Genomic DNA, 18,595 nt, shown 5'->3' with positions numbered 1-18,595 from the left:
ATTTTGGAGACAGAATCCACAGAACATGTAGGTTGTAATGCACCCTAAGAACTGGCTTTGGAGCCAGAGAGAACTGGAAAGAGCTAAGAAGCAGATTTGCCACTTGAGAGCCGTGTGACCAGCACACACCACTTAGCCTCTCTGAGCCTCAAACTACACACCTGCAAATGGGCATCACAACGCCGACCTCAAAGGGCAGAACAGGGCTCAGGAAAGATGATGTGTGAGAAAAGCCTCTGGCCTAGAGGCTCGGCCTGTATGCGTGGCCTGCAATCAGCCACAGCCAAGGACGGACACTTTTCCTCTGCACAAAGTGGGAGCACCGGCGCCGCCGCCACCCCCTCCCCCCCCAGCTCCGGCACCTTTCCCAGTCATTCTTCCCTTTCCTCAGTTCCTTATGTCAGAAACTCTGCCATCCAGACTTACACTTTCAGAAGCTAGAGCAGAGCCGGTTCTGCACCCAAAAGGACACTTGATGGGCAAGGAGCAGAAAAACCTCAAAGGAGGGAAAGTCTGAAGAGGCAGGGCATTCAAAGGGAAAGAAGCCATTGAGTGTACACTTTGTTAACTTTTTCTTTCTACCAACACCCCCCTTCTCCTTTCCTTTCTTTCTTCTCCTCTGTCCCTCCCTTCTCTTCCTGTCCACTTTCCCTTACAGTCAGTGGCCTCTGGAGACCCCTGTCCCCAGCATGGGGACTCGGGACTAAGAAAGGCTTCCTCCCTCCCCACTTTCCTCATCACAAGGCTCACGGCCAAGGTCAGTCAATATATGAGTCTCCGGAGGGAAGGGAGCCTCCAGGCTCTCTCTCTCTCTCTCCTCTGGGAACTTAAGAAACTCCATTTCCCTGGCTTTCCCAGCACATTTTCTACCAGCTTAGAGGCACCCGCCACAGCGGCCTCAGCGCACCAGACTGAAGCGGTTGCATAATTCCCAGCCAGGCTCCCAGAAGCCTCACAAAGCCATGCTTCCAAAATAACCCCAGTGAATGAGCCCAAATAATACGTGAAATTGTATCAGCCTGCCGTGCCCAGAAGACTCACACCGAACGGGAGGGGTGCTCAGCAGCCCAGGCTGCCAACACTTGATATCTTCTCACCGCCACGGGCGATTAGAGAGGGATTAGGATTAGGTGGACAGGGGGCAACTCCAGTGCACGAGGCGGAAGTGTGACCACGCAGCAACGTGAGGGTCCCGCCAAGCGCTGCGCCCTGTGATGCAGCCCAGCAGCCAACAGTCTGGACACTTCGGGTGGCCGCCAGCCTGGTCACGCAGCAACCCCAGGCCACAGCTCCGATGATCGCCTCTACTTGATGCACGAAGTCACCGAGGTTTGGGGCTGTTCCTCGGCCTGCACATGTCCACGCGGCACCAGGATGGGCCAGTCCGCTGTCTCCAAGCCCAGTCCTAGGGCAGGACAGACTCTGAGGCTGGGGTGGAGCCAGGGGGGAGGGGAGGCGGGGGACCGATGGAGAGGTTCTCTAGATTCCTCTGTGGTCCATGTTTTCCATGCACTCCATTCTAGTCATCTCAGAGCCAGAAGAGCAAGAAAAACAAGGGCAGGAACCCCCGTGGGGGCGCCAGAAGGAAATCACCCACAGTGTAGCAGCCCTCCAATCTACACCCCAAGGGCCCCAGCCAAGCATGGAGGGGCTGGTCTCTGCTCTTCCACCTTCTTACCCCAGCTGCCCCTACCCCAGACCTCCCTCTGCCAACCAGCCTCCCTGCCTACTTCTGCCAAGAAAATTGAGGGTACTGGGTGGAAACACACTGAGGGGTGGTTTCTTAGGTCTTCCCAACCCGGATGCTGGCTTTCTCGAAGCCCGATGCTGCAGAATGGATGCCCCTCCTTACCCCAGGTGAACACAGCAAAAATCCACTGGAGATCCTTGTCTCCTTTCACTTTTCTAGTTTCGAATTCTGCCTCACCTTTCCAGCCTCTCCCCTTGCCTGTGAGTTACTTAAAACATTACTTAGCAACCTCAGGGCCCATCAACAGATGAACAAAATGTCTCCTGGGTGAGATTCTTGAAGGCCAGGACGGTATCTTAATACTTCTGAGCCTGGTGGCTGCCTAAATGGCTGGCACTCAGTAGATACTCATTGGGAAAGGAATGGGCCCACTAGTCCCCTCCCTCCTGCGAATATCAGAGAGAAGGAGATAGAAAGCAAGTGTGGTACAGGATTTAAGGATTTAAGGAAGGAAGGGAGGGAGGGAGGAAGGAAAGAAGGGTGGGAGGGAGGGAGGAAAAAGAAAGGAGAGGAAGGAGGGAAAGGGGAGGACTAGAAAGGGAGGGAGGAGAGAAACAGAGAAAAAGCAGGGGTGTGGGGGAATGCAGTGAGGGTTTGTCCATAGAACTGGCCCCTGGAAGATGTGCTTCAGTTGACTCTAACAAATCCTTCCAGTGCCATCTTGTGCCTCCTGGGGCATCTTATTCCAGTACTTTGATTCATTCTTTACCTTGAGGGGCAGCCCGATACCTCCCCCCATCTCTTAGCAGGCAAGATCTAGGACAGATCTTGTTGCAGAAAGAGAGGCAGTCAAGAGTCACCTTTGCTTATAATTAACTATCCAATTAAATCCAGGCACTCAGTCATCCATTCAAATTAGGGCTGAGGGTTGTAATCCAACATGCATTTTGTGAGCTTGAAGCAGCTCGGACAAGCAGCTGTTTTGCATTTAGGGGTTTTTTTTCTTTTTCTTTTTTTTGGGGGGGGCACGTTAATGTTGTTTTTAAAAAAGGGAGAGAAGAAGGGGAAACTGAGTATGTAGATGCTGAGTGATCCAAGTGTCCCTGAGGATATTGAGCATGAGGGGGAAATTACCTTCCTGATGACTCAGAAACAGGAAGTGGTGACCCAGAGGCGTCACACAAAGGGGAGGCATGCACATATGTGATGACATCGCTTCCTATTTTTATGAGTGTGGGGTACAAGAGAGTGGAAAAGGGAGGGGAAGAAAGAACAATCAAGGGCTAGGACAGTGGGTCTCCTGCGTGTCTCTGCTCACATCCTCGCATCCCCAGCCCCCAGTCCTGCACTTGGGACACTAGGTCAGCATCTATCCCAGCTTCCTCTCTGTTACCCTCAGGCTCTGACTGAGAAGAAAGAAGCTAGACAAACTCATTTCAAGTTCCTCTGACCAAGGACAGAGCTAGATTAGCAGGCAGGTGCCCTCAATGCTGCAGAAGCCACCATGCTGGTGATGGACATTGAGCAGCAGTAGGAACCATGAGCTGAAACCCCCTAACTCCTCACTAGCCCCCATGACCACACTTTATCACTTGGGGGAAGCGGGTGCTACACTGAGCAGCCAACAGCCTGGTGCAGAGTAAAGATGGAGAGACATATTGAACATGCAGCAAAGCATTCAGAACTTACCAGAAAGTCCAGCAGGTTTAGAGGGGCAGGGTGGAGCAAGGGACAGGCTGCAGAGCTAAGTCTAATGTGATCTTCAGACTAGGAGAAAGCTGCGGGCCAGAAGCCTGTTCTCAGTCTTCTTTCCCCAAAGTAGGAAACAAAGATCAGAGCCCTATTCCAGGCAAACGGGCCAATTCTGCCCCTTAAGACCAAGCAAAGGATCAGCGCTGCCTCTCAGTCTTTGCCAGGATGCATCCCTCCTTGCTTTTGTGGGGACAGTGGACAACTGTCCCAAGAATGCCCTCACTCTATAGAGAAGCTGCTCAGTACATGTAGTCTTAATCCCCCCTCTCCCCCCCCCCACTTCCAGGAAGCCCTTCATGGGGGAGCCCCAGCAGAGAGGGGATATGCTCCGCCCAGCTGGAAGTCAGCGGAATGCAATTGACATTCATGTCTTCTCACCATGGGAGCTCAGGATGAAATCTGTAGCAGGGAGCGGGGGAGGTGGGCAACTGTAAATTCTCTGTCAGTTGATAGACCTAGGGAACAGAGCACATCAAGTGCACCAGCATGTTCCTAGGAGCCTGACTCTGTGTTTGCCCACATTTGTCTTTCTCTCCTGCCTCTTCCAAGGGAAATCAAACCACCAGCATGCTTAGCCAGCTTCTGTGTGAGCCAGTCTATAGAAGAAAGACCAGTGATCTGCGACTAAACAGCTCCCATCCCAAAAGTCACTGTAGGGGGATGTGGAAGAGTCATGTTCAAAGTCTTAACCTTTGCAAGGGATGGATGAAAAGTCTGTCAGATGAGTCTTCTGTCTCAGAGAGGCTGGTCCCAGGGTATCATATTGTCCCCCGGTCGCTGGGGTGGAGGGACACCTAGTGCAGCGAAAGGGGCTCAACAAGACAAACATTAGAAGAAGAGAAATAACTTTGCTGGTACAGTCGGAGGTGTCTCCTGCATGTCCCCTCATCTGGTTCCCACACGAACTCCACTGGAAACTGAAGTTCAGAGAAGCTGGGAACTAGCCCCAGACCTCCGAACTGCTTACGGACAGAGACACGGCTTGGCCAAGATCTAACCTCATATAATCTGCTATCTCTGAAGACAAAGGAGCAGAGCTGAACATCCAGGACAATATTGGAGATGCCATGGACACCTTCCTCAACAAAAACCTCTCTCTGCTCCTGTCACAGAACCTGACCTCAGATTGGACCTCTGCATAGACATGCGTGTGGTCTTAGAAGAGTTTTCGTAGGTTTCACTTAATTAGTCATCACATCACAGAGTCATTGAACTTCTGCTATTTGACCAAAAAAGAAAAAAAAATCTTAAATTTGCAGAGACCAAAAAAATAGATTGTGGTTGCCTCGGGCCAGGGTTTGGGTGGAGTGGGGAGTGACTGCTAATGGGTATAGGGTTTCTTTGGGGAGTCATGAAAGTATTCCAAACTGAGACTGTGGGAAGTGTTGCACAGCTCTGCAAATATACTAAAACCCATTGAATTGCATGCTTCAAACATGAAGGGTATCTCGGTAAAGATATAGAAAGAGAAAATGCCATGGGGAGTTGAAAATGTAACTGTGGTGAGAAGACACATCCAGGAAGATGTGATATGCCAATATGGCAAAGAGCACGAGGCACCAAAGGAGTTCAGAATAAAGATCCATTGTTGCTGGAGTATCCAAGGAGGCAGATTGGCTCTAGTCTGATAGATAAAAAGGAAAAAATCCATCTTTCCAAGTTGGATTTCCATGTTGGATGAACATGAGCATTGGGGTATGGAAGGTGCAAATGTGGGAAGGAAGCATGTCTAAAATGGTGAGCCAACTAACAAAGCCCTCTTTGATGCGTGCATGCATGTGCATGTGCACTCATGTGCGCGCGCACACACACACGTGCACAACCTTCAAGGCTGTATCAGCCACCCACTGCTGTGTAATAACTACCTCGGAACTTAGGAGCTAGGATAGCAGCAACCATTTAATTGTTCACAGTTCTGCTGTCTATACCCAGCTAAGGAGCACGGCTTACCTCACTCTACAGTCAGCTCGTGGTCCCACCCGGACAATTCAGGATGACAATTCAGCCAGGATGACTGCAGCCAGCCGGAAGCTATTGTAAGCATGCAGGTCTGAATTTGGCTTCTCAGAATCATTAGACAATAGAAGGGCACACATTGCCCAAGGCAGGAGGGACCACCCTTGTAACACCCAATCAGGAAAGGCCAGCTAACACCTTTAACATTCCTAAGGGCAGGCCTAGAGATAGAAGCTATAGATAATCACCTATTGCTTAAGGCTAGTCATGCCCTACGTGAGGGTCCTGGGCCCACTCTGTAATTGGTCAATACTCTAAATGTTGTGATTGGCTCCCACTAAAAGTATCAATGTATGGTTAAAGTTACTGCCAGTATTGATAGGTGATAGTGATTGGGTCACTATACCTATGTCACAATTTCCTGTAACTCCCCCTTCCCAAACCCATAAAGGCCCTGCCCCGCCTTTGTTCAGAGCTCTCTGCATGGATCCACTGCGCTGGTAAAATCTGTGAGCCTGAGTTTAGGTCCAGTGAGCCTAAACCCGTAATAAAGCCCTTTGCTTTTGCATGCGTGACTCGGTCTCCCTGGCGATCTCTGGTTTTTGGGGATGATAATAAAATCTGGGCGTAATACTACATGTCCCTCTCCCTCTCCCCATACTTTATATCCCAGGGCCTCTCTTCCCCCAAGAATTTGCATCCTAGAGGAAGCAGCTCATGTCTTCTTGCAAGGCATTTAAGACAGCAAGAGAGGGGCACCTGAGTGGCTCAGTCAGTTAAGTATCCAACTTCAGCTCAGTCATGATCTTGAGGTTCATGAGTTCAAGCCCCACATTGGGCTCTGTGCTGGCAGCTCAGAGCCCGAGGTTTGCTTCCAATTCTGTGTCTCTCTATCTGTCCCTTCTCTCTCTCTCTCTCTGTCTCTCAAAAATAAACAAATAAAAAAAAAAAAAGACAGCAAGTAAACCAAAGCAAAAGCCACAGGGACCCTCACAGTGTAGGCTCAGAACTAGCACAACATCACATCCACAGCATTTGATTTGTCCAAACAAATCATACGGTTGATCTAGATTCGGCCAGGAGGGGAACTACGCAGGGAATGTACTCAGGGAAACGTTCATTAGGGATCCATCCCAAATGCCAGATAGTAAGTCATCTCCCTGCCTCAGAAGAGCTAACTGTCCAGTGACCCAACCAGGCTGAGAGGGCTATAAAGGGGGATATGGGGCACCTGGGTGGCTCAGCCAGTTAAGCGTCTGACTTGGGTTCAGGTCATGATCTCATGGTTGGGGAGTTCAAGCCCCGCATCTGGCTCTGTGCTGACAGCACACAGTCTGCTTTGGAGCCTCTGTCTCCCTCTCTCATGGCCACTCTCCCTTTGGTTCTCGCTCTTAAAATAAATAAACTTTTAAAAATAAAGAAATAAAAATAAAGGGGAAATATGTCTAGGAATGTAAGACTGGGGACAGAGCACAGAGGACACTTTATACAAAGGCTTTAAGGAGTTCAGATTTCATTCAAGAGTCTTTAATTAAAGTGAAAAAATTCCTAGGAGAGGTGATATTTTAAGCCTTTATGAGCCAGCATCTTAGAAGAATTTGGTCACGCATGTGAGTAAGGTGGGACAGAAGCCTAGGTCTATCGAGGAAGTCAGATAAATCGCGAGGACTGTGTGTTCCCATCATCCCTGGCAGATGACACCACACCTGAGAGGGGCCGTGGGGCAGTAGGTAAGTACTGCTGCCTCCCTCCAGGGCTCAGCACACACACCGCAGGAGAGAAGACAAGTTCCACTCACCCACCAGCCCTCTTTCTCTCTTTCGCTCTCCTACCCATCCTTCCTCAGGACCCTGTTTGCCTCACCACGTGCTGCATCCGTGGGCCATGAAATACTGAAGCCGGAATCTCAGCTTAGAGATGGAAATTAGGGAAAACAAAGGCAGTTGGGAGAGATTGTTGCTTCAGATGCAACACGAAAACTAACGGGAAAGAGAAAACTAAGAACTACTGATCCACCTTAACTAATTACGTGGATGACTACTGCTCCTCCTTGGCCCATCTCTCTCCCCTCTTCACATGTCACTCTCCTAAAACCCAGAGTGACGGGACCCTGAGCCTGCTCTGTCCCCACAGTTCTCCAGAGGACCTACTTCCCCTGCAGAGGACCACCGAAGCCCCAAGTGATAGAACAAAGCCGTAACATGCTGCCAATAAACATAACAAACAGCACCAAGAGCCGCAGCCCACCCATTTTCACTAATGGGCACCAAACTTTTCCCTCCAGAGACTGTGTCCACTCTACAGTGACTTCCTTGACACGAAACAACTCCTGGGAGCGAAGAAGATGCCTGTAAGTTGGTTAGAGTACACATGGAGTGTGTCAGGAACTCTAACAAAGTATGGTGAATGTCTCCTCTCCTAAGAGATTGCTCCCACGATATCCATGTTGGATCAAAAACATTCCAAATAGTGGCCCACGGTCCTCAGCATTACCTGGCCAATGTGCCTTCACCTCTCTCCTACCTCCCATCTCCGTGCTTCCTTCCATTGCCTGCCATCCCCCTCCCCCAGGTCTTCACCCACCCCTCATGATGCCCACAGATTTCCACAAGGACTGAAGTGCCCTGCCGCTGTCACCAAGAGTTTCCCTACTTTCTGAAATCCTCTTCCCACCTCCCCTCTTAAAACTCTGATTCCCAGAGCACCGTGATTCCAGTCAACCCTGGGTGAGAGATCTCCTGGTCGTACAAAGACATGGATGTGTCCTGGTGGCATTGCAGACAGTAGGGAGAACAGACAAGGAAGAGATTTGGAGGCTTGTCATACATCGGGATCTCCGGATATTTTTCTTATCCAAAGAAAAGTTGAAGCAGGGAAAGAAAGAGGGGGAGGAAAGGTTATGGGCTCCTCCCAGGCCGCCCCCGTCATTCCTCTGTAAATATCAACCACCTTCCGTGCACACGGAATTACTGATCATACAGTCATGCGACCAAGAATGAGAGCCACGTGCCATACACATAAACAAGTCATACAACGCATTCCTATTCTAAACCGTTTTGAAATACCCAGAGGTGAGGATTATTTCCAGTCGAAATCATCTCAGACGTCACTTACCAAGTCTGACAACTGTAACTTTCCACTTATTCAATGGACATTAACTTAGGCCTGGGGGGCAGGTGGGGGGGCAGCACAGTGAAATGCCAGCAGCTTCAAAAGAAAGAAAAAAGTAGGGGAGGGGGAGAAAAAAGGAAAGAAAAAAAAAAAAAGAAATACTCACACTTGACAAGGAGCACCATCTAGAGGAAATATATGGTAAAGCTCTTCTCCTAGCAAACCTGGCCCCCAGTGTTCTTCAGTGAGAGCTAAATGCTGACCCCTCCTGCCTTGGGCCACACAAACAGGCGCCCAGATTGAAGACACTCGTGAACACCTGTGACCCGTGCTGGGCAGCTGCACCCCTAGTTCGGTGCCCAGGTCTGGCATCCATGGGACAAGTCGGAGCGAGACCAGAGTCCAGAGACCGGCCAACAAGACACGGTAGACAATGGAACAAATGGGGCGTGACTCCACTTACACGACCTACCGAAGACGGTCAGACTTCTAGGATCAGAGCAGAATGCTGGCTTCCAGAAGCTGGGGAGAGAGGGAATGGGAAATGATTGTTCAGTGGGGATACAGTCTGGAGAGAGGGGGAACAGGGAGTGACTGTTCAATGGGTATAAAGTTTCAGTCGTGCAAGATGAGTAAGTCTAAAGACCTGCTGTGCAGCATCGCACTGCAGTTAACAGACTGAAAATTTGTTAAGAGAGAAGATCTCACGTTAAGTGCTCTTACCACAAGGAAGGAAAAAGAAAGACAAGATTCATGCTTGGGGATGCGGGGAGAAGGAGAAATGGGACAACAGTGACCCTAAAGGCATTTTCTGTGATTCTGGGAAAGCAGAAAATTGGAAATCCATGTTTCCAAGTCTTAATATGAAGATTTTTAATGTAGATAATTAATATCTCCACATTTAAGCAATTGAATTCAGTGTTTTCTTTTAAAATGTAACCTTTCAGTTTTAAAAAGGACATTAACATTGGCATTAGCTGACTTCTATTCAGGGTTCCAATCCCACCTTTTAATTTGGAATTTCCTGCAAGTGTCCCCACCAGCAGAGACCAGGAAGATGGGCCACATGACACGGCCTCCGTCAGCCCCCTAAGTGGCAGGGAAAGGGCGGGATCCCCAGGGCTGGGGTCCTGAAGGAGGCAGGGGCAAGCAGCAGACCCACTACCTCCCAAGCCTGTCTGAGCACTAAAAGGAGACTCAAAAAAGCCCATTTGATCTAATCACTCATTATGTGATAAGTAAAACTGAGGCTCAGACTCCTCAGTGTATTCTTTTTTAATTTTTTAGCATTTATTCATTTTTGAGAGAGAGAGTGCAAGCTGGGTAGGGGCAGAGAGTAAGGGAGACACAGAATCCAGGCTCTGAGCTGTTGGCACAGAGCCCGACATGGGGCTCAAACCCACGAGCAGTGAGATCATGACCTGAGCTGAAGTCGGACACTTAACCAACTGAGCCACCCAGGTGCCCCTCCAGGTGTATTTTTAGAAGTGGGTCTTATTTTTACTCAGGCACAGTGAGGCCAACAGACCGGAGACACCTGCCATTGAAAAGACGGTTTACTGTTCGTAGTTCCCGAGAGGAGGAAGCGTGCTGTGCCACGAGGGGGCCACACAGGGAACATCACATTAGTTAGGAGGTAGACGAAGCCAGAGTAACTGCAGGTTTCCCAAGAAAAAACGGACACGGAGGGATAAGCAGGTTGAGGATGGGCTAGCCAGGAAAGTTTAAGGCCATAAGGGCCACGCCTGTTTACCTGGAACCCAGCACTGGGGTCGATGGGGCAGAGGGAGAGTGGCCTGGATGTCAGAGCCTGAGAGAGGAGGCGCTTGGAAGTGTGGGCTCTGGATTGCTTGCTTTGCACAGGGAATGTGCGCTCTCTGGTGAGTGCTTTACTCTCTCTAGGATCGGCTAACCTTGGGAGGGGCACTCGCTCCAGGGGCCCCGATGTCTCAGTGGCGGAAACATATGGTTAATATACTGTGATCACACAATGGGTTTAATGGCAGACAGGTATGTAGGACCCAAGACTGTCAATCTCCCTTTTCACTAAGATTAGCCAGCAGCCCCCTCCCCATGCCTCATCTGCCACCCCCTCTATCCTTTAAGCTTGAAACATGCTTTCTTGAAGAACTTATTCTTTGACTTAGGGAGGCTTCTTTCTCTGGTTGTTCAATTCTCTCCTGTTAGAGCTCCTTTTCCTTCCTCCCTTCCTTCCTCCCTTCCTTCCTCCCTTCCTTTTTTCTTTTTTTAGTTTTTTATTTTTTTAATGTAAGTAATCTCCACATCCAACATGGGGCTTGAACTTAAGACCCCCAGATCAAGAGTCGCACACTCTTCTGACTGAGCCTGCCTGACACCTCCTGGAGCCGCTTTTCTATCAGTGCCCTGATAGCCACACTACATACACAATCACACTGCTCTTGTCTGGAACTCACACCATCGGTTGCTGTGCTTTGTTCAGAGTTAGGACTTGGCTACTTAGCACACGGCAGGCGGACCACAGGAAATGGGCCCCAGTCAGCTCTGGTTGTTCCCTCTGGGGCTGGGCAGGGTTGGGGAAGGCTGCTAGGTACCCCAATGGGCTGTCCCCAGACGCTCAGGCAGGCGTCTCTCATCACAGTTCAAGCAAAGGGTAACAAGATGTTCCTTGCCACCGGGAACAAGCTCAAGCCTCAGGGTGAACAGGACTCTGAGGGCCGCACACCCAGCAGGCATCATCTGGGAGGTGCACGTGTGAGTCACGGACTCCGCCACCCAGACAGCTGAGACAGACACCGTGTGGGACCCACCAGGTAGGCGGAGCGGGAAGCAAAGAGGAAGTGAGTTCCTCATGCGGGTACAAACCCCCACGTCCAGCACAGGGCCCGAGTGGGGCCTGGGTCCTCTGGGTATGTCGACTCCCCCTCCACTTCTGTCTAATGACACGTGTGATGGCTTTTACGGCCTGCCTGGGCGATGCAGCATCACCTCACCTCAAGACTTTAATTTCATCACATCTGCAATGACCCTGTTTTGCAAATAAGGTAACATTTATCGGTTCCAGAGATGAGGACCTAGTATCTCTGGGGACATTTCCCAGCATGCACAACAGTGCTTTTAGAGTGCAGCTAAGTTTGGAAACCACTGAAATAGACAGCTGTTCTCCATGAGGCCCCAGCCCGGCCCCGGTACACCTGCTCATCCCTCCTCTGACCTCTTGTACTTCCAGCCCCTCCCTGCTCTGAGTCCCCAGGCCCCGAGAACATCCAAATTCCCAGCACAGACCCCTCACCACCTCATTGTGGGTTCCTCTAAATGCTGTGTATTCCACATCCAATACCCCCCCCAAATAGAATAAATCTCACTCCCACACCTGTGCGCCCAAAAGTGCCCTGCTCATAGATTTTAAATATCCCATGATTACGAAGTCATGCAGGAAAAAAAGGTTTGGGAAGTATTTTTGAATACTTTTGATATTTTAATGCTCGCTGAAGATCTAAAGTCGCTTTGTTAATCTAGACATGTACTGGGCAGCAGTTACTTTTCTCATAAAATGCTCGTGGAGAAGAGTCTAATTTATGATGTGAAGACACAGGAAAAACGGGCAGGACTTTTTTAGAAAAACATTTTGTAACTCTGAAAAAAGAAAGTAGCTTTACTTTCTGGAATTTTTAGTGCCTTCATTCAATACATCCTCCCCGATCTGGAGGATTAAATCGCCACTTGGCAGAACTCTGAAATGAACGGGACCCATCTGGGGCACAGCCGCCATTGCTGGTCAAGGCTCCAACTGTTGCGATGCCTTCTTTTTATTTATTTTCTATTTTTTAATGTTTTTTTAAATTAAAAAAATTTTGTTTACATTTATTTATTTTTGAGAGACAGAGCATGAACAGGGGAGGGGCAGAGAGAAGAGACACAGAACCTGACGCAGGGCTCGAACCCACGAACCATGAGATCATGACCTGAGTTGAAGTCGGATGTTCAATTGGCTTAGCCACCCAGGCACCCCTATTTTTTTAATGTTTATTCACTTTTGAGAGAAAAAGAGTGTGAGCAGGAGAGGGGCAATGAGAGAGGGAGACACAGAATGCAAAGCAGGCTTCAGGCTCTGAGCTGTCAGCACAGAACCCAACACAGGGCTCAAACTCACAAATCACGAGGCTGTGACCTGAGCCCAGGTCAGACACTTAGCTGACTGAACCAGCCATACACCCTGTCGCGCTGCTTTCTAACCACCCTCAATGCCCCCATGCTGCAGTAGGTGTGTCATGTGTATCTGACGCCAGACACTGAGGCTGGACACTGTCCACAGGTTCTCTCACTGATGCTGTAACCGCCATAAGAGGACAATACCAGTACGTGCTGCCATTTGACAGATGAGGAAACAGAGGCTTAAAGATTTGCTGGAACCTGCCCCAAATCTCACAGCTGGTGAGCGGTGGAGCCTGCTTCTCACCAAGCCTTCCAGTTCTGGGCCTGTGCTTAGCTGCCTCTCAGTGGAATTAAGATAAAGGCACTGGATTTCTAACGTGTTGGTTTCAGATGTCCAAGACTTGCTTATGACTAAACTAAAGAGATGAGTAAGAGAAGAAAATCCAGGAAACTCCCAGGTGGCCACCACATATAGGCAAGGTCATTGCTGGTGAATGTGGTTTTCAGAGCACAAAACTGAATTCGGCAAGATGGTGACACACGTCCTTCCTGACCCTCACGAGAACGATAACTATTCAAGAACGAGACACCATTATTCGAAAACCCAGGGTGAGGCTGAAGTACCCCCTGCACCACAGACACCAGGACGGGCCACATGAGAAGGGCAAGAGTGGGGACCATGGGCCTTGTCCTGCGGTTTATTCCTCTGCAGAGACAAGTCAGGGGCACACTCTGACCGAGGAACTTGGTGAGATGAGATGCAGACTTGCCTGATTTGGATCCTCAAGTGAAGAGTTTTTGCCAGTACTACAGCAGAGTTTGTCCACACCTGGGCAAGAAGCAGAGTTATAACCCCACCTACTGTGGAGACTCTCTTCTGGCCCCCTCTGATCAGAAAGGGAGGTGGCAACTCCTAGAAGCTGTTCGGCCCAGCTGCCCTCCAGCCCAGAGGGGAGCAGACAGAGCTGATGGCCCCCAGAGCAAAGCCAGTATAGGGCTCCAAGACTTCCTGAGCTGCACACCAGCGAGGGGTTAATTCATAGCCAAGGCTTCCAGCACCTCCCAACCAGAGAGCCCATTTGGGAAATTGAGAATAGCCTGGAATGGCCTTTCCCCCTCCTGCCCAGGCAAGGGTGCTGGGATACAGCCCCATCCACCGAAGGGCTGTAGACAACTCATGGACACTGTGTGGCCCATGGTGCGTGAGCTCAGAGAACAGCTCATAGTCTGCAAAGCAAATCCAGCAACCTATTTGGCCCAGGAACTCGGCTTGAGTAGGAGAACAAGAGGTTTCACCGGCTGCTTCTGGTAAGGGAACACAGCCTTCCGCCTGTCCAACCAGGGAACTGAACCAGAGCACACAGGAAGCGTTGGAGCCCATTCCACAGCCCTGTGCACAGAGGCACCCGAACAGACAGCAAGGCGCATGGCTTCCCTCTCTGCAGAGTAAAACCAGTGGCCTCACCTGACCAGGGGACTCAGTGCACATTCTAACCTGATTCAGGCCCCCAAACAATGAAGTGTGCTGGCCATGGGCCTTGTCCTGCTGCCCTGCCAGGGCCGGGAAGCAAATTCATAGCCCCAAGTACTACAGAGCATACTCTCCAGCCCCAACCACCCCATAAGCCTGGCCAGAGGCTCCGGACAACCACAAAGCCCCCCTACAGCCTCCCGTTGGTAGGGAACAAAGCCAGCAGTCCTGACTGTTCTAAGCCAAGGGCACATCCCCTATCCTCCTTCTTAGAGCTTGAGCTGTTGCCACAACCAAAAATAGGCCATAATCATAGGTCCCACCTGCCGAGCTGACTAGTGAAGATTGGTCTCTGCCAAAGCAGACCTGTGAAATCTGGAAGGGAAGCCTGATTATTCAAATACACAGATAGGATGTGAGGGCGATCTGGCTGCGACATCTGTCACCCCATTGATCACCAGGGTTGATTCGGCTGATCTGGCTGGCTAGGCGGGCGTCCCCTTCCTCCCTCAAGGCTCCATGTGCGTCCCTGCCAAAGCTGCGCGCTCAGTCCAAGAGGACGACCATCCCCGATAGAGGAGGACCGTTCTTCGGTCAAGGGTATACGAGTAGCTGCGCTCCCCTGCTAGAACCTCCAAACAAGCTCTCAAATACACAGATACCAGTGTAAGGAATCAAGGATCACAAAGCAATCTGGTAAACATAACCCCACCAAGGAAACCAAAAAGGCTTTAATAACTGATCCTAAAAACATGGAGTTCCATGAACTTTCAGACAAGAATTTCAGAGTAATCCTCTTAAGGAAGTTTAGTGAACTACAGGAAAACTCAGAGAGATAAATAAATAAACCAAAATTAGGGAAACAAAGCATGAAGGAAATCTGACAAAGAAATAGCCACCATCCAAAAAAAGAAAACCAGAAATTCTAGACTTGAGAAATACGATAATTGAACTGAAGAATTAAATAAATTATTTCAGAAGTAGACTCAACCATGCAGAAAAAAGAATCAGAGCCCTGGAAGCTAGGACATTAGAAATTACAGGGGCACCTGGGTGGCTCAGTTGGTTGAGCATCCGGCTTCGGCTCAGGTCATGATCTCATGGTTTATGGGTTCGAGCCCCGTGTCAGGCTCTGTGCTGACAGCTCAGAGTTTGGAGCCTGCTTCTGAATCTGTGTCTCCCTCTCTCTCTCTGACCCTCCCCTGTTCATGCTCTCTCTCTCAAAAATAAACAAAACATTAGAAAAAAGTGTTTTAGAAATTACACAGCCAGAGAAGCAAAAGAAAAAACAACAAAAAGAGTCCTGCAGGAATTATGAGACACAATGGAAGAAATGATATTTGCATTATAGGAATTCTAGAAAGAGAAGAGAAAAAGGAAAGGATAAAAAGTATATTAAAATAATAATTGTTGAAAACATCCCAAACTTGGGGAGGGAAATGGACTTCCAGATCCATGAGGCTCAAAGAAGCCCAAATATGAACCCAAGTAGGACTAATCCAAGACACATTATACTTAACTTGTCAAAAAAGCCAAAGACAAGGAAGTTTTGAAATAGCAAGAAAAGAGAAGTTACAAACAAAGGCAACTCCATAAGTCCATCAGTGGATTTCTCAACAAAAACTTCTCAGGCCAGGGGAAAAAGGGATGACATATTCAAAGTGTTTTTTTTTTTTAATTAAAGTACATATGACACACAATATTACATAAGTCTCAGGTGCATAATGTAATAAGTCAACACCTTTATACATTATGCTTCGCTCACCTCAAGTGTAGCTACAATTAGTTACTATATAACGCTCTGACAATACCATTGCGTACACTCCCTATGCTGTACTTTTCAACTCTGTGACCTATTTATCCCATAACTGGAAGCCTGCGTTTCCCACTCCCTCTCATGCCCTTCCCCCCTGGGGAATGTTTTCTGTATTTATGTGCCTATATCTTTTTTATTTGTTCATTTGTTTTTTTAGATTTCACATACAAGTGAAATCAAAGTATATTCATCTTTATGACTTATTTCATTTGGCATAATACTCCCCAGGCCCATCTATATTGTCACAAATGCCAAGATCTCATCCTTTTCCATGGCTGAGTAATATTCTCTTGTATATGTACAAACCACATTTGCTTTATCCATTCATCTATCAATGGACATTAAACTGTCTCTATTTGCAGATGACATGATTTTATAGAGAGAAGATTCTAAAGACCCACCCAAAAAATCTGTTAGATCTAGCCAATGAATTCAGTAAAGTTGTAGGTTACAAAAAATTAATGTACAAAAATTAATAGCATTGTTATACATAACAACAAAAATTCTGAAAGAGAAAGAAATCGATCCCATTTACCATAGCATCAAAAAACAAAATACTTAGGAATAAATTTAACTAAGGAAGTGAAATATCTCTATGCTACAAACTCTAAGGCACTGATGAGAGAAATCTAAGAAGATACAAATAAATGGAAAGGTATCCTGTGTTCATGGATTGGAAAAACTAATATTGTCAAAATGCCAATACTACTGAAAGCTATCTATAGATTCGGCGCAATTTTTATCCAGATTCCCATGGTATTTTTTAGAGAAGTAGAAAAAAACACACCTCATATTTATATAAAACCACAGAAGACCCTAAATAGCCAAAGAAATCCTGAGAAAAGAGCAAAACAGAAGCATCACACTTCCACACTTCCCTTTCAAGCTATACATAAAACTAAAGAAGTCAAAAAGCCTGGTCTTGGCATATAAACAGAAAAGCAGACCAGGGGGCCTGGGTGGCTCAGTCGGTTTAGCGGCCAACTTTGGCTCAGGTCATGCATGATCTCATGGTTCATGGGTTCGAGCCCTGGATCAGGCTCTGTGCTGATAGCTAGCTCAGAGCCTGGAGTCTGCTTCGGATTCTGTGTCTCCCTCTCTCTCTGCCCCTCCGCCACTCACGCTCTGTCTCTATCAAAATTAAATAAACATTAAAAATTTTAAAAAAACAGAAAAGCAGACCAATAGAACAGCATCAAGAGGCCAGAAATTAACCCAAATACTTATGATCCACTAACAGTTGAAAATGGAGCCAAGAATACTCAACGGACAGTCTCTTCAGTAAATGATGCTGGGATAATTGGATATTCACAGGGAAAAGAATTAAACTGGACCTATATCTTATACCACTCACAAAAATTTATTTGAAATAGATTAGAGACTTAAATGTAAGATGTGAAATGATGAAACTCCTAGAAGAAAACAAGTTACCTTGATATGGGGCTAGGCGATGATTATTTGGATATGACACCTAAAACATAAGAAACAAAATCAAAATGAACAAGTGGACTACATTAAACTAAAAAGTTTCTGCACAGCAAAAGAAGCCATCAAGAAAGTAAAGAGACAACCTATATGATGGAAATAAAGTTTACAAGTCATATGTCTGATAAGAGGCTAATATCCAAAATGTATGAAGAACTCCCACAACTCAATAACAAAGTAACAACCCAACTTTAAGATGGGAAAACAGAGGCGCCTGGGTGGCTCAGTCGATTAAGCATCCAGCTTCGGCTCAGGTCATGATCTCACGGTTCGTGGGTTCAAGCCCCAATCGGGCTCTGTGCTGACAGCTCAGAGTCTGGAGCCTGCTTCACATTCTGTGTCTCCCTGTCTCTCTGACTCTCCCTTCTCATGCTTTCTCTCTCTCTCTCTCTCTCTCTCTCTCTCTCTCTCTCTCTCTCTTAAAAATAAATAAAACATTAAAAACTTTTTAAATAAAAAAAATTAAATGGGCAAATAAACTGAACAGACATATTTCCAAAGACATATGAATGGTCAACAGGTACATGAAAAGATGCTCAACATCACTAATCACTGGGGGAAATGCAAAAAAAACCCCACAATGAGATACTGCATGCCAGTTAGAATGGCCATCATCAAAAAACTCTTTTAAAAAAACACACACAAAAAAAACAAGAGCTAACAAAGGCTGATGTGGATCTGGAGAAAAAGAAATCTTTGTGTGCTGTAGATGGGAATGTAAATTGGCACAGCCACTGTGGAAAACAGTAGGGAATATCCTCCAGAAATTACAACTAGAACTATCACATGATCCAGCAATTCCACTTATGGGAATATATGCAAAAGAAGTGGAGACCCTAACTGGAAAATATATCTGCCCCCCACAGCAGCATTGTTTACAAGAGCCAACACATGGAAACAACCTCAGTGCTCATCAGTGGATGACTAGATGAAGAAGATGGAATGGAATTTTTCAGCCATAAAAAAATGAGGGAATCCTACCATCTGTGACAACATGGATAGAGCTTGAAGGCATTTTGCTAAGTGAAGTAAGCCAGACAGAAAAAGACAAATACTAGGGCACCGGGGTGGCTCAGCTGGTTGAGTGTCCAACTTCAGCTCAGATCAGGATCTCACTGTTCACGAGTTCAAGCCCTGCATCAGGCTCTGTGCTCACAGCTCAGAGCCTGGAGCCTGTTTC

Source organism: Suricata suricatta, chromosome 1 (genome assembly GCF_006229205.1).
Source record: "Suricata suricatta isolate VVHF042 chromosome 1, meerkat_22Aug2017_6uvM2_HiC, whole genome shotgun sequence".
In the NCBI taxonomy this organism is placed as follows: domain Eukaryota; kingdom Metazoa; phylum Chordata; class Mammalia; order Carnivora; family Herpestidae; genus Suricata; species Suricata suricatta.
The sequence above is the reverse complement of the archived record's forward strand: the minus strand, read 5'-3'. Positions refer to the sequence as shown.